General features: G+C 36.4%; 1 pseudogene; it reads left to right on the top strand.

The window, feature by feature from the left end:
- The window catches only part of LOC128121190 (zinc finger protein 120-like), a 31,600-nt pseudogene extending 21,511 nt beyond the window's left edge, over positions 1-10,089 (top strand).
- The last annotated feature ends 2,918 nt before the right edge of the window (positions 10,090-13,007 follow it).

Genomic DNA, 13,007 nt, shown 5'->3' with positions numbered 1-13,007 from the left:
CTCTCTCTCTCTCTCTCTCTCTCTCTCTCTCTGGATTCACACCTCGAACACCAGGTGGCTGTGAAATTCCCTGGGATTCTACTGTTCTACCCAGACTTGGTAAGTCAATTAACATATCTATTTAAAAGAGAATTTTTTTCTACATTAAAAAAAATGGGCTTTATGTGTACATTGGAAGAAAATTGGGCTTTGTTTGAAATTTTAGGCACTCTGACAATGGAACAACTATATGAAAAGATTAATATTGATCGAATTATTCAGTTTATTACTTTTCTTATCCTCATTTTACTATTTAAAAAGATCGTCAACTTAAGTGCCAGGATAACAGTCTTAGAAAAACTTGTTAAACCGGTAAAAATGAATTATAGAGAAATTCAAATTCAGACAGAAGAAATAAATAGTGAAGTTGTTTCAAAATTGGATCGTAAGGTTACAGAAAGAAAGCCAGTTTTCACACAATCACCCTTAATTTATCCAGTAGCCGTACAGAAGCTACCTGATGAAGAGAATGAACAAAATACTTGGGTTCCAGTTGAAATGTTAGACTTACGAAGATTTAAAGAGGCAATAGCATCTTATGGCATGCACTCCCCATATGTAAAGCAAATGTTAAACACCTGGTCAACTTGTAATAGGATTATACCAAAGGACTGGCGGGAATTGGCACAGGCTGTTCTTGAACCCGGACAAAATCTCCAGTGGAAAATGTGGTTCAGTAATGAGGCTAAAAATATAGAAAGACAATGGAGGGATAGCGGAATACAAGTCTGCCAGGATCAGCTTATTGGCGAAGGCCAATATGCTTCAGTACAAACACAGTGTTCATATGATGTCCAAACCCTACTTCTATGTAAAACGGCAGCTTTGAATGCATGGGACAGAGTTGAAGAACCAGGAAAAAAAACTGAGTCATTTACAAAGGTTATACAGGGCCCCAAAGAATCTTTCACAGATTTCTTACAAAGATTGACTTCAGCAGTACAAAAAATGGTCCTGAATTCAGAGGCTAGTCAGATAATAATTGAATCTTTAGCCTTTGAGAATGCAAATACAGCGTGCAAAAGAATAATTAGGCCGTTAAAGGCAAGATCTGCACCTTTGGAAGATTGGATTAGAGATACAGTTAATGTAGAGGCTTATGACCATGATGATATGTGGGTAGGAAAAGCAATTTCAAAAGGTTTGAGCAATGTTAGATGTTTTGGATGTGGAAAGCAAGGACATTTGAAAAGGGATTGTAAACAGGTCATTCCTAGAAATAATGTTTATTCAAGGAACACTGGCAACAGAATGCCCCTTCCTTCTGGAGTATGCAGAAGGTGTGGTAAGGGAAAACATTGGACCAACGAATGTAGATCAACAAGGGACAGACAGGGTAACCCTCTGCCTCGAGCTTCGGGAAACTCCCAGAGGGGCCTCAGGCAGGCCCCCACAGTAAATCCAGTTCAAACCTTTCCTGCAGTTGTAGAGGAAACCCCTACTCAAAGCAACTAAATAACCAAATGTCTATTGGAATAAATCATGTTAGTCGAGATGATGAAACAGAGAAAATAGGAAATACAGGAAAAAACATAAAGAAAATTTTTTGGCAAACTTCTATTAATGAACAAAGACCAAAACTAACAATAAAAATAAATGGTGTTTTGTTGTCCGGTCTGGTAGACACAGGTGCTGACATTACCATAATTGCACCAGAATTTTGGCATCCAACTTGGCCTCTTCAGGAGGTAAACATTCAACTCTTAGGAATTGGGACATTATCTAGAGTGAAACAAAGTGTAAGATGGCTTGAATGTATAGGTCCAGAAGGACAGAAAGGAAAATTAAAGCCATATATGGCTAACATAGCTATGAACCTGTGGGGTCGAGACTTGTTACAACAATGGAATACTCAGATTAATATCCCTCCAATCTCAGAAACAAATCATAAATTAGTACATGTTTCTGAGAGAAATATTAAAAGATATTATTCTAATGAGTGCTCACCAGCCATCCATGTCATACAAGAACAGGGCACAACAACTGATAATCTTCCAAAAACATTAACAGCTCTACCTTTAAAATGGTCAACAGACAAGCCTGTATGGGTTCAGCAATGGCCTTTAACAACAGAGAAACTCCAGGCTTTACAAGAGCTGGTGGAAGAACAGTTAAATGCTCATCATATTGAAGAATCAACCAGCCCTTGGAATTCTCCTGTATTTGTTATAAAAAAAAATCTGGTAAATGGAGAATGGTAACAGACCTTAGAGCAATTAACAAAGCAATTCAGCCAATGGGCTCTTTACAATCTGGAATTCCTTTACCTACTCTGTTACCAAAAGGCTGGCCTCTCATAGTTATTGATTTAAAAGACTGTTTCTTTTCAATACCCTTACAAGAAAAAGACAGAGAAAGATTTGCTTTCACAGTGCCTACTTATAATAATTCTCAACCGGTTAAAAGATTTCAATGGAGGGTTCTCCCACAGGGAATGTTGAATAGCCCAACTTTGTGCCAATATTTTGTAAAACAGCCATTAGAAGTGGTATGTAAAAAACTTCCTAAATCTATAATTTATCATTATATGGATGACATTTTATTAGCTGATTCAAATGCAGATACTTTAGAAAGAATGTTTGAAAAAGTAAAGAAAATTTTGCCTTGCTGGGGATTACAAATTGCTTTAGAAAAGGTACAAAGAGGAGATTCTATTAAATATTTAGGATATAAAATAGAACTTCAAAAAATTAGACCTCAAAAAGTGCAAATTAGGAGAGATCGACTACAGACTCTTAATGACTTTCAAAGATTATTTGGAGACATTTCTCATCTAAGAACTATTGTTGGGGTAAAAAATGATGAACTGAATAATTTGTTTAAAACCTTAGAAGGTGATAAGGACTTAAATAGTCCAAGAGAATTATCACCTGAAGCTGAGAAAGAATTGGCCTTGGTAGAAAAGAAAGTACATGAAGGGCACGTAGATCATATTAATCCAAAGCTGTATTGCATTTTGGTTATTTTACCTTCTAGGCATTCCCCAACAGGAATATTAATGCAAAGGGAAGATATTATATTGGAATGGATATTTTTACCAAATAAACCAAATAAAAAGTTAAAAACTTATGTGGAAAAAATCTCTGACTTGATTTGGAAAGGAAAATTGAGACTTCGTCAATTAGCAGGAATAGACCCAGCAGAAATTGTCGTACCTTTAACTAAGGAGGACATTGAAAAATTATGGATAGAAAATGAAGCTTGGCAAAAAGCTTGTAGTAATTTTTTGGGAGAAATTAACAGCAAATATCCCAAAAGCAATAGAATTGATCTTATAAAGAGAGCTGATTGGATCTTGCCTCGAATTGTGAGGGAAAAACCCATATCTGGAGTTCGTACATTTTATACAGATGCCAACAAACAAGGAAAGGCAGGTTACAAATCAGAAAATTTAAGTAAAGTGGTTCAAAGTCCTTATAATTCAGTTAAAAAATCTGAATTGTATGCTATTCTGTTGGTATTAATGGATTTTTCAGAACCTCTCAATATAGTAACTGACTCTCAGTATGCTGAAAGAGTAGTATTACATATTGAGACTGCAGAATTTATCCACGATGCTTCAGAATTAACTTCATTATTTATTCAATTACAAGATACAATCAGAAAAAGGAGTCATCCTTTATATATAACTCACATCCGATCCCATACTGGTCTGCCAGGCCCTCTAGCACAAGGCAATGATGAGATTGATAAATTATTGATAGGAAATGTGCTGGAGGCCTCAGAATTTCATAAAAAACATCATGTAAATAGTAAAGGTTTAAAAAAGGATTTTTCCATAACCTGGCAACAAGCCAAAGAAATAGTAAAGAAATGTCCTACTTGTTCCTTCTACAATCAAACACCATTACCAGCAGGATGTAACCCAAAGGGTACTCAGAGGAATGAAATCTGGCAGATGGACGTGTTTCACTTTGCGGAATTTGGAAAACTGAAATATGTACACCACACTATCAATACTTATTCAGGATTTCAATGGGCAACTGCTTTGAGTTCTGAAAAAGCTGATTCTGTAATCACTCATTTGCTAGAAGTTATGGCCATTATGGGTATACCTGCACAAATCAAAACTGATAATGCTCCATCATATGTCTCTGTTAAAATGAAACAGTTTTTTGCCTATTATAATATAAACCATGTTACAGGTATACCACATAATCCTACAGGTCAAGCAGTTATAGAAAGATCAAACAGAACTCTAAAGGATATGCTAAATAAACAAAAAGGAGTAACAAAAACCCCCAGAAATAGACTCCATAATGCTCTGTTAACTTTGAATTTTCTCAATGCCAATGAGAAAGGAACAACAGCTGCAGAGAGACATTGGATAATAGAAAAAACTACAGAATTAAATCAACCTATATACTTTAAGGATGTGCTGACCTCAGAATGGAAACCAGGGTATGTGTTACGTTGGGGACGAGGTTTTGCTTTTATTTCTACAGGAGAAGATAAGCTGTGGGTACCATCAAAATTGATAAAGGTTCGATTTGAACAAGAGAGACCTCTTAATTAGAGGAGGTGATAGTTCATCAACTATCGTAAACATCCAATTTAAACTAACTTACACCAATAACACATGCCTTTTCATTTAATCAGATAACTTGTCAAAAAGGAACATCCCCAAAAAACCTTGGGGAAAGGTTTTTGTTTTTGTCTTTTAGGTGAATGAAGGTTAACGAATTTGAAGAACACTGGACAAATGAGACAACTGAAGAAAAGGAACAAATCATCTATCCTAAGAAACAGAGTGAAATGGCGTATGGGTATGTTATCTAAAAAAATTTTATGTCTTCCTAAATGTTTGTTTCTGCTTTTCTTTAAAGATTTAACACTATTTAACTTCTAATAGTCCCAGTTCAATTAAAATTTAAAGCTGACTTTGGAGTTGGAGAATGGCTCTCTCCTTCTTTAAACTCAAGCATGTTGTTAAAAGGAAAATGCAAACTCCCTGTATCATGCCAGAAGAAAAGAGCCATCTTCTGCTATGGGACAGGAGAAAAGCCAAATTAATTAAGGGACTATTCTATTACGAATCTCAACTCTTTGATTCTATTCTGATTCTTTAAACTTTTCTTAAAGTATGAATTTTATATCAAAATTTACAAGATCAATATATATATAGATATATATACATTTTAAACTTTGTTAAGATATAAATGGTCATATAGAGTACTAACTAATTCTAAAAAGTCGCATATATAGTCTTTGTGTTCGAGTCTCTTATCAGTTTTTTGCAGGAAATCACGGTTAGGCCTAACATCAACTGAAGTCTCCAGGAAGAAGATGGGGCCCCACAACAACAACAATTCCACGTGGACAATAATAACATCACTAAGCTGACAAACATCATCTACAGATCAGCTTTGAACTACAAAGTGCTCAGAGCAATTTTGAGAAGAGCTAGCTGAGATGATCCAGTCTCAAAGACTACTTGAATAAGGATTTGAGATAAACCCTGAATTTTGGCATTATACACAGACTGGATAACGAAGGATATATTTACCTTTCCTAGAATTTGACAATTAACCTAAAATTTTTCTTTCAGGATAAAGATACCGTCGCCCATACCCAGCAGGAAGCAATTTCAAGAATACGACGCCCACATTCCCAAAGAGGTGGTGTGGGGCGGTTGGTTTTTTTTTTGGTCTTTTAATGGGTTTTGGGTCTGGGATAATTTTCATTGATTAGGGGGGTTGGTTACAAGTTGTTGTCAAGGGTTAGGAAAAAGGCTAAGCAAAGGAGATTAGATTTAAGGTTCTTATTAAAAAAAAAAGAAAGAAAGAAAGAAAAGAAAAATGTAAATACTTTACATTGGATTGGATTGTTTTATATTGTATACAAATTATATATATTGAAATTGATATTGTTAGAAAATGTTATATATATTTTTCTAATTGTACAGTTCATCTAACAATGTAATGCAATTTTCTGATCCTTGAATGTTATTACCAACTATTAGGATATAAAGAAATGAAAGTTAGTAGTTAGATATTGTAATAGAACTTGTAGTTATATTAGGTATGTTTTCAAGATTGAGTAGATATATTTTAGATAGACAGGTTATCTTCAAACCCTTCAGAGATCTACAGAATATGGCATTTAAAATGTTTTAATAACTTAGAAAATTTTTCTTTTTTGTTATGACTATGAGACATGTCGGCTCCTGGCAGTACCAATCTACTTCAGAGAAAATATGGGCATTGAAGAAACTGCATATGGAGTTAACTTTCATTGTGGCAAAAGTTAGTCACTGGACAACAAAGTATCCTCGAATCAACAGGACAAAATGGACAGACAGGACATGAAACAAAGGATTACTGATTCTTGCCAAAACAAGTGTGTTTAGGGCTTTATCAAAAGGCATCTTCAGAGGCCAGGACAATATGGCACCATCCCTGAAGTGGCCTTCGCAATTCGAAAAAGGTACAGTGCCCTTTTCTTCGAAGGCAGCTGAACAGGCAGTGGGCCGATGGCCTCTGATGTGCAATGGAACAGCAGCTGAAACAGTTATTCTTGAAGAGTAACTAAGCTCACGCCTCTCAATAGTAGACTGGCATTTGATGGAGGGATATGGAGAAGAATGGGATGCTGAGATGAAGTCATATATACACAGCCAAGAAGAATGGACAGCTGAATTAAAAAACCATCAACAATTTCCAGAATTTAAAATCCTGAATCATGACATGACACTAGTGGAATTCAGGTGTTTCTGGTACATGGACTACTCTCACTCAATGTGAGGTTGAACTGTTGACCTTGTGTACATCCTACTTCACAAATGAGTCTGTCAGATATGCTAAGCCTATAGGCTGAAGATGATGCCCCAGCACTTTGGAGAAACCTCAGGTGACTGTCCAGACAGCTGTCTGTTTCTGTCAACTCACAAATTTTTTGGAAGTTGCTTATGTGCACTTCCTGTTTTTATTTTTGTTAGCTAATATTATTTCCTTCTTGGGTCTCTGAGGGAGTTGAAGATTAGTTAGTTATAGTTGAAGTTTAGTTAGTTATAGTTGAAGATTAATTAGGATACATTTTGGACTTACAAAAATAGGATAGATAATGAAATTATTTTCTCTGAATTTGTCAAATACAAATGGACTAGACATTGTTTAGGTATTTATTACTTGTATATATTGCATATAGTTATTGTACTTTTGTATATAGTTTTTCTTATATTAGTTATAAGCTTTTTCTTTTTTTTCCTTTTTATTAAAATAGAAAAGGGGAAATATGGTGATATTTTATTTGTATTAAAATGTTATTTGTATGTTAATAAATAAAGTTGCCCGGGGGTCAGAGCTATTAGCAAGCCATAGGAAACCAGGGCAGTGGTAGCGTATGCTTGTAATTCCAGCACTTGGTAGGCAGAGCTGGGTAAGTCTCTGTGTGTTCAGGGATACAGCCATTATTGGATACACATGCTTTTAATCTTAATACCAATCATGGAAAACCTGGAGGCCTATACAGACAGGCTGTGAGGAGGCGGTCATGTGGTTGGGTTTACAACCAATGAGAAGGCAGGACAGGAACTCTGTATAAAGACTTTAACACAGGGGTAGCTCTGGTTCGGAGAGGTCGGACCACCGCAGGAGGAAGGGTAAGGTTTTAGCTCTTAGCTCTGACCTCTTGGCTTTCTTCTTTGCATTGGTTCTGTGTTTATTATTTAATAAGAAGGTTGGATACATCTACAGATAGTGATTTAAATTTTGCACAGTTTTCAATGGTATGTTATACCTTTGCTGGTATTATATTTTAGGATACAGTTGGAAAGACCATAATATTGAAGAACTTCATCAAAGCTCTAGAAGACATGAAAGGTAATTTTTCTGTGCTATCTGATACAATTGTGCCTCTGAAGAAATTGTAAAGTGTCCTGGAAGTTTTTTTGTTTTAGTTTTATTTATTTTTTGTTTGTTTGTTTGTTTGCTTTGTTTTTCGAGACAGTATCTCTCTGCATAGCTTTGCCCCTTTTTTGGAACTTTTTTTGTAGATGAGGCTAGCTTCAAACTCACAGAGATCTGCCTGCCTCTGCCTCCCAAGTGCTGGGATTAAAGGCATGTGCTACTACCACTGGGCATGACCTGGAAGGTTTAAACAATAGGATCAGTGTAAATAAGTAACACTTAAAATGCATTGATGATCATTAAATTTTCACACTCCATAAACTTCAATTTGAGGTAGATAAATTGCATTTGCAAGGAATTCTTTTATTAAAGAAGACAGGGACACTATGCCTCAAAACATGTGACCATTTGAATCATAGCACCATAAGGGAGATGCTTTATTACTGCCAACCCATTTATTTCATACGACTCATATTGCAAAAGTGGTACACAGTGAAGAGGTGATAAGTATATCTCAAAAACATTCTAGTAAGCAAAGAGTTCATACTAAAACCAGTATTTCTCTTATAATTTTTGTGACTGTGCTGTTTACATAAAAGGCGAGTCAGGGGAAATTGTCATGGAGAAAACTTAATCCCTATACCACAAATCTAAGAGGATAGAAAGTCAAATTGAATTCAATGTGGAAATATTATATTTGTTATTTTTCCTTTAATATGTATATCATATGTCACTATGGATCCAAGCCATATGAGCATAGGGATATGGAAACACATAACATACCTCACTCTCAGAGCATTTAGAAAATAATTAGAATTCCCAACATGAATATAATTGTTAAAATTGATTCAAGTATACAAGTATTGGTTTTCTAGCTTCCTTGTTAAGACATCAATGAACTCATGCTACAGAAAAGTCTCGAGTACTAGGACTATGTAAATATCACATGTGTGTAAACACAGTGATAAAACCTAAAGAACAGGTTTCTCTTTAGTGTGGGAAAAATTGTAAAATTAATTCTTAAAGATATAAAGAGTCAACAGCATATTGACTATGGTAAAATATTAAATGTGCCAATTATCCTTGTAGGCATGAAAGAAGCCAAACTGGAGATAAACTTCCTGTATATACTCAATATGGTAAAGACTCTGTATATGATAGTTAGCATCAAAAGCATAAAAATCACATCCTGGAGAGAAACCCTATGAATGTAATCAGTGTGGTAAAGCCTATGCTCATCACAGTACACTTCAAATTCATAAAAGAACACATACTGGAGAGAAACCCTATGGTTGTAATCAGTGTTGTGAAGCCTTTGCTTATCACGGTGCTCTTCAATTACATAAAAGAATACATACTATAGAGAAACCCTATGAATGTAATGAATGTGATAAAGCCTTTGGTCATCCCAGTGCCTTTCAAGTACATAAAAGAACACATCCTGGAGAGAAACTATATGAATGTAATAAATGTGGTAAAGCTTTTGATTATCACAGTAATCTTCAAGTACATAAAAGAACACATACTGGAGAGAAAACCTTTGAATGTAATCAGTGTGGTAAAGCCTTTGCACAACATGGTGCTCTTCAATTGCATAAGAGAACACAAACTGGAGAGAAACCCTATGAATGTAATGAATGTGGTAAAGCCTTTCATTATCACAGTAATCTTCAAGTTCATAAAAGAACACATACTGGAGAGAAACCCTATGAATGTAATCAGTGTGGTAAAGACTTTGCACAACAGGGTGCTCTTCAAGTGCATAAACGAACACATACTGGAGAGAAACCCTATGAATGTAATCAGTGTTGTAGAACCTTTGCATATCACAATAGTCTTCAATAGCATAAAAGAACACACACTGGCGAGAAACCCTATGAATGTAATGAATGTGGTAAAGCCTTTGCTTATCACAATGCTTTTCAATTGCATAAAAGAATATATACTGGAAAGAAACCCTATGAATGTAATCATTGTGGTAAAGCCTTGGTATGTCACATTGCTCTTCAAAGACATAAAAGAACACATGCTGGAGAGAAACCATATGAATGTATTTAGTGTGGTAAAGCCTTTGCACAACACAGTTATCTTCAAGTACATAGAAGAACACATACTGGAGAGAAATCTTATGATTGTAAATAGTGTGTGCAAAGCCTTTGCACATCATAGTAATCTTCAAGTACATAAAAGAAGTCATACTGGAGAAAAACCCTATGAATGTAAACAATGTGGCAAAGTCTTTGTACAACAGAGCATACTCTTCAAGTACATAAAAGAGCACATACTAGAAAGAAATCCGCCGGGCGGTGGTGGCGCACGCCTTTAATCCCAGCACTCGGGAAGCAGAGCCAGGCGGATCTCTGTGAGTTCAAGGCCAGCTTGGGCTACCAAGTGAGTCCCAGGAAAGGCGCAAAACTACACAGAGAAACCCTGTCTCGAAAAACCAAAAAAAAAAAAAAGAAAGAAAGAAATCCTATGAATGTTATTAATGACTTAAAGCTAAGTCACAATACATTGTAACCTTATAACTGTATAATGTCTAGTGTGTAATTGGTCTCTTAATGCCTTTGAATATAACAGTAGACTTAGGGGATCTGGAAGATCTTATAGTAAAATGAATCTAAATATATATGAATTGGTATGATCTTTAGCCAGCATAAGGTTTGAGGTTGGCTTGTTCTGTTTCTCTGATCTTTCATTGTTCACTCCAAGTACTGGCTCTAGGGTTCTTTTTATTAATAAGACCTTTTGAAATTTGTCTATATCTGGTGCCCAACTTATCATGTACAAATTCATGTAAAAGCTACTTTTCTTTGGCCTTGCAGGCCCCAGCGAAAGCCTGAGGTGCATGGGGCTGGTTGTGGTGATGCATGCTGGTAGGATTTGCTGACAGATGCAGAAGCAGGAAGATATCAAGTTCAAGGCCAGCCAGGGAGGCTGTGGCTGGGCCAGGCTACAAATGGTACTGGTGGGATCGTGAAGGTGTTCTGCTTCAAGTTGCCAGCTGCTTCTCATCATATTGGTGGTGATGGCAACACTGCTACTGGAGACAAAGAGTTTACTGCTGCTTGTTCAGAGAACAAGTGCCATGACCATCTTGTTACAAGAAAGCTTTAACAAAGGTCAGTTTGGAGAAATTTGGTGAGGCAAGTCGAGGGAAGAAATTGCTCTGAAGATATTCTCTTCTAAGGAAGAATATTTGTGGTTCTAAGAGACAGATATTTATCAGCCTGTGATTGCTCCAAACCACAGATGAGGCAAAAAAAATTCTGCAGGAACCATGACCATGCCTAATAGCAACTTAGAAATTTTCAGAAGGATGACAGAATCCCACAATGATGATTCCACATGGAATATGATAAGCCAATAAGCTGATTAACACCACCGAAGGATATGCTTTTGACTACAAAATGCTCAAGACAATTTTGAGATGGCTAGCTGAGATGATTCAGCTTCACAGACTTCTTGAATTCCCATTATGCAGAGACTGGACAAATCCTATAGGACTTGACAATTAACCCATAATTTTCCTTTCAAGAATCCATAAAGATTTCTTCACCCCAAGACAGCAGGAAGTAATTTGAAGAATACAACACCCACATTCCCAAAATGTGGGGTGGATGATTTTTTGGTCATTTAAAGAGTTATGGATATTGTCATTATTTGTGATGGTTGGTTACAAGATGTTAATCCATTAATTGTCAAAAATAAGTTAAACAAAGGAGATTAGATACAGGGTTCTTGTTTTAAAAGAAGGAAAAGAAAAAGAAGATATAGAAAAGGGTAGATTGTTGAATATGGTGATATTTTATTTATACTAAAATGTTATTTGTATGTTAATAAATAAAGTTGCCCAGGGGTCAGAGCTATTAGCCAGCCATAGGAAGGCTGGGCGGTGGTGGTGCATGCCTTTAATCCCAGCACTTGGTAGGCAGAGCTAGGTAGGTCTCTGTGTGTTCAGGGATACAAGCCAGCATTGGTTACACATGCCTTTAATCTCAATAAAAACCATAGAAGACCTGGAGGTCTGTACAGACAGTCAGTGATGAGGTGGTCATGTGGTTGGGTTTACAACCAATGAGAAGGCAGAACTGAAAGTCTTCATAAAGACTTTAACACAGGAAGTAGCTCTCTTTTGGAGAGGTAGGACCACCGCAGGAGGAAGGGTAAGGTTTTAGCTCTTAGCTCTGACCTCTTGGCTTTCTTCTTTGCATTGGTTCTGTGTTTCTTATTTAATAAGACAGTTGGTTACATCTACATTTGGCACCCAATGTGATAAGAATCCATTAAAAACCACTTGGCTTGGCTTGATGGCAGGTACAGTTACCAGCCTGGGGGGCCCAGATCCCTAGCTCAGGCCCAGGTTGTCTTCAGGATGGACTGATCTGCAGCTGGAGCTACTTGCTTAAAGCCAGTGCTACAAACAACTCAGGTCTGCCCTGCCAAACAGGGCCTGTGCCTGTAAAGCCAACGCATGTGGTTGGGGCTTAATGAAGCTGCAGCCCAGGTTTGACTCGACTCAAGTGGGAAAACATGGCTGGATTTAAGCTTTTAGCTAGAACTTGTGGCTTTTCTCTCTCTATGTCTCTCTCTCTCTCTCTCTCTCTCTCTCTCTCTCTCTCTCTCTCTCTCTCTCTCTCTGGATTCAAACCTCGGACACCAGGTGACTATTTTGAAATTCCCTCAGATTTCTACTGTTCTATGCAGACTTGCTAAGTTAATTAAGATATCTATTTAAAAGAGAATTTTTTTCCACATTAAAAAAATGGGTTGTATGTGTACATTGGAAGAAAATTGGGCTTTGTTTGAAATTTTAGGCACTCTGACAATGGAACAACTATATGAGAAGATTAATATTGATGGGAATAAGCAGTTTATTAGTTTTCTTATCCTCATTTTACTATTTAAAAAGATAGTCAATTTAAGGGCCAGGATAACAGTTTTAGATAAACCTGTTAAACCTATAAAAATAAATTATAGAGAAATTCAAATTCAGGCAGATGAAATTAACAGTGAAGTTGTTTCAAAATTTGATCATAAGGATACAGAAAGAAAGCCTATTTTCATTCAATCACCCTTAATTTATCTGGTAGCCATACAGCAGCTACATGGTGAAGAGAA

Source organism: Peromyscus californicus, unplaced genomic scaffold (genome assembly GCF_007827085.1).
Source record: "Peromyscus californicus insignis strain IS unplaced genomic scaffold, ASM782708v3 Scaffold_33__1_contigs__length_539039, whole genome shotgun sequence".
NCBI classification, from domain to species: domain Eukaryota; kingdom Metazoa; phylum Chordata; class Mammalia; order Rodentia; family Cricetidae; genus Peromyscus; species Peromyscus californicus.
This window is presented reverse-complemented; position numbering and strand designations above follow the sequence as displayed.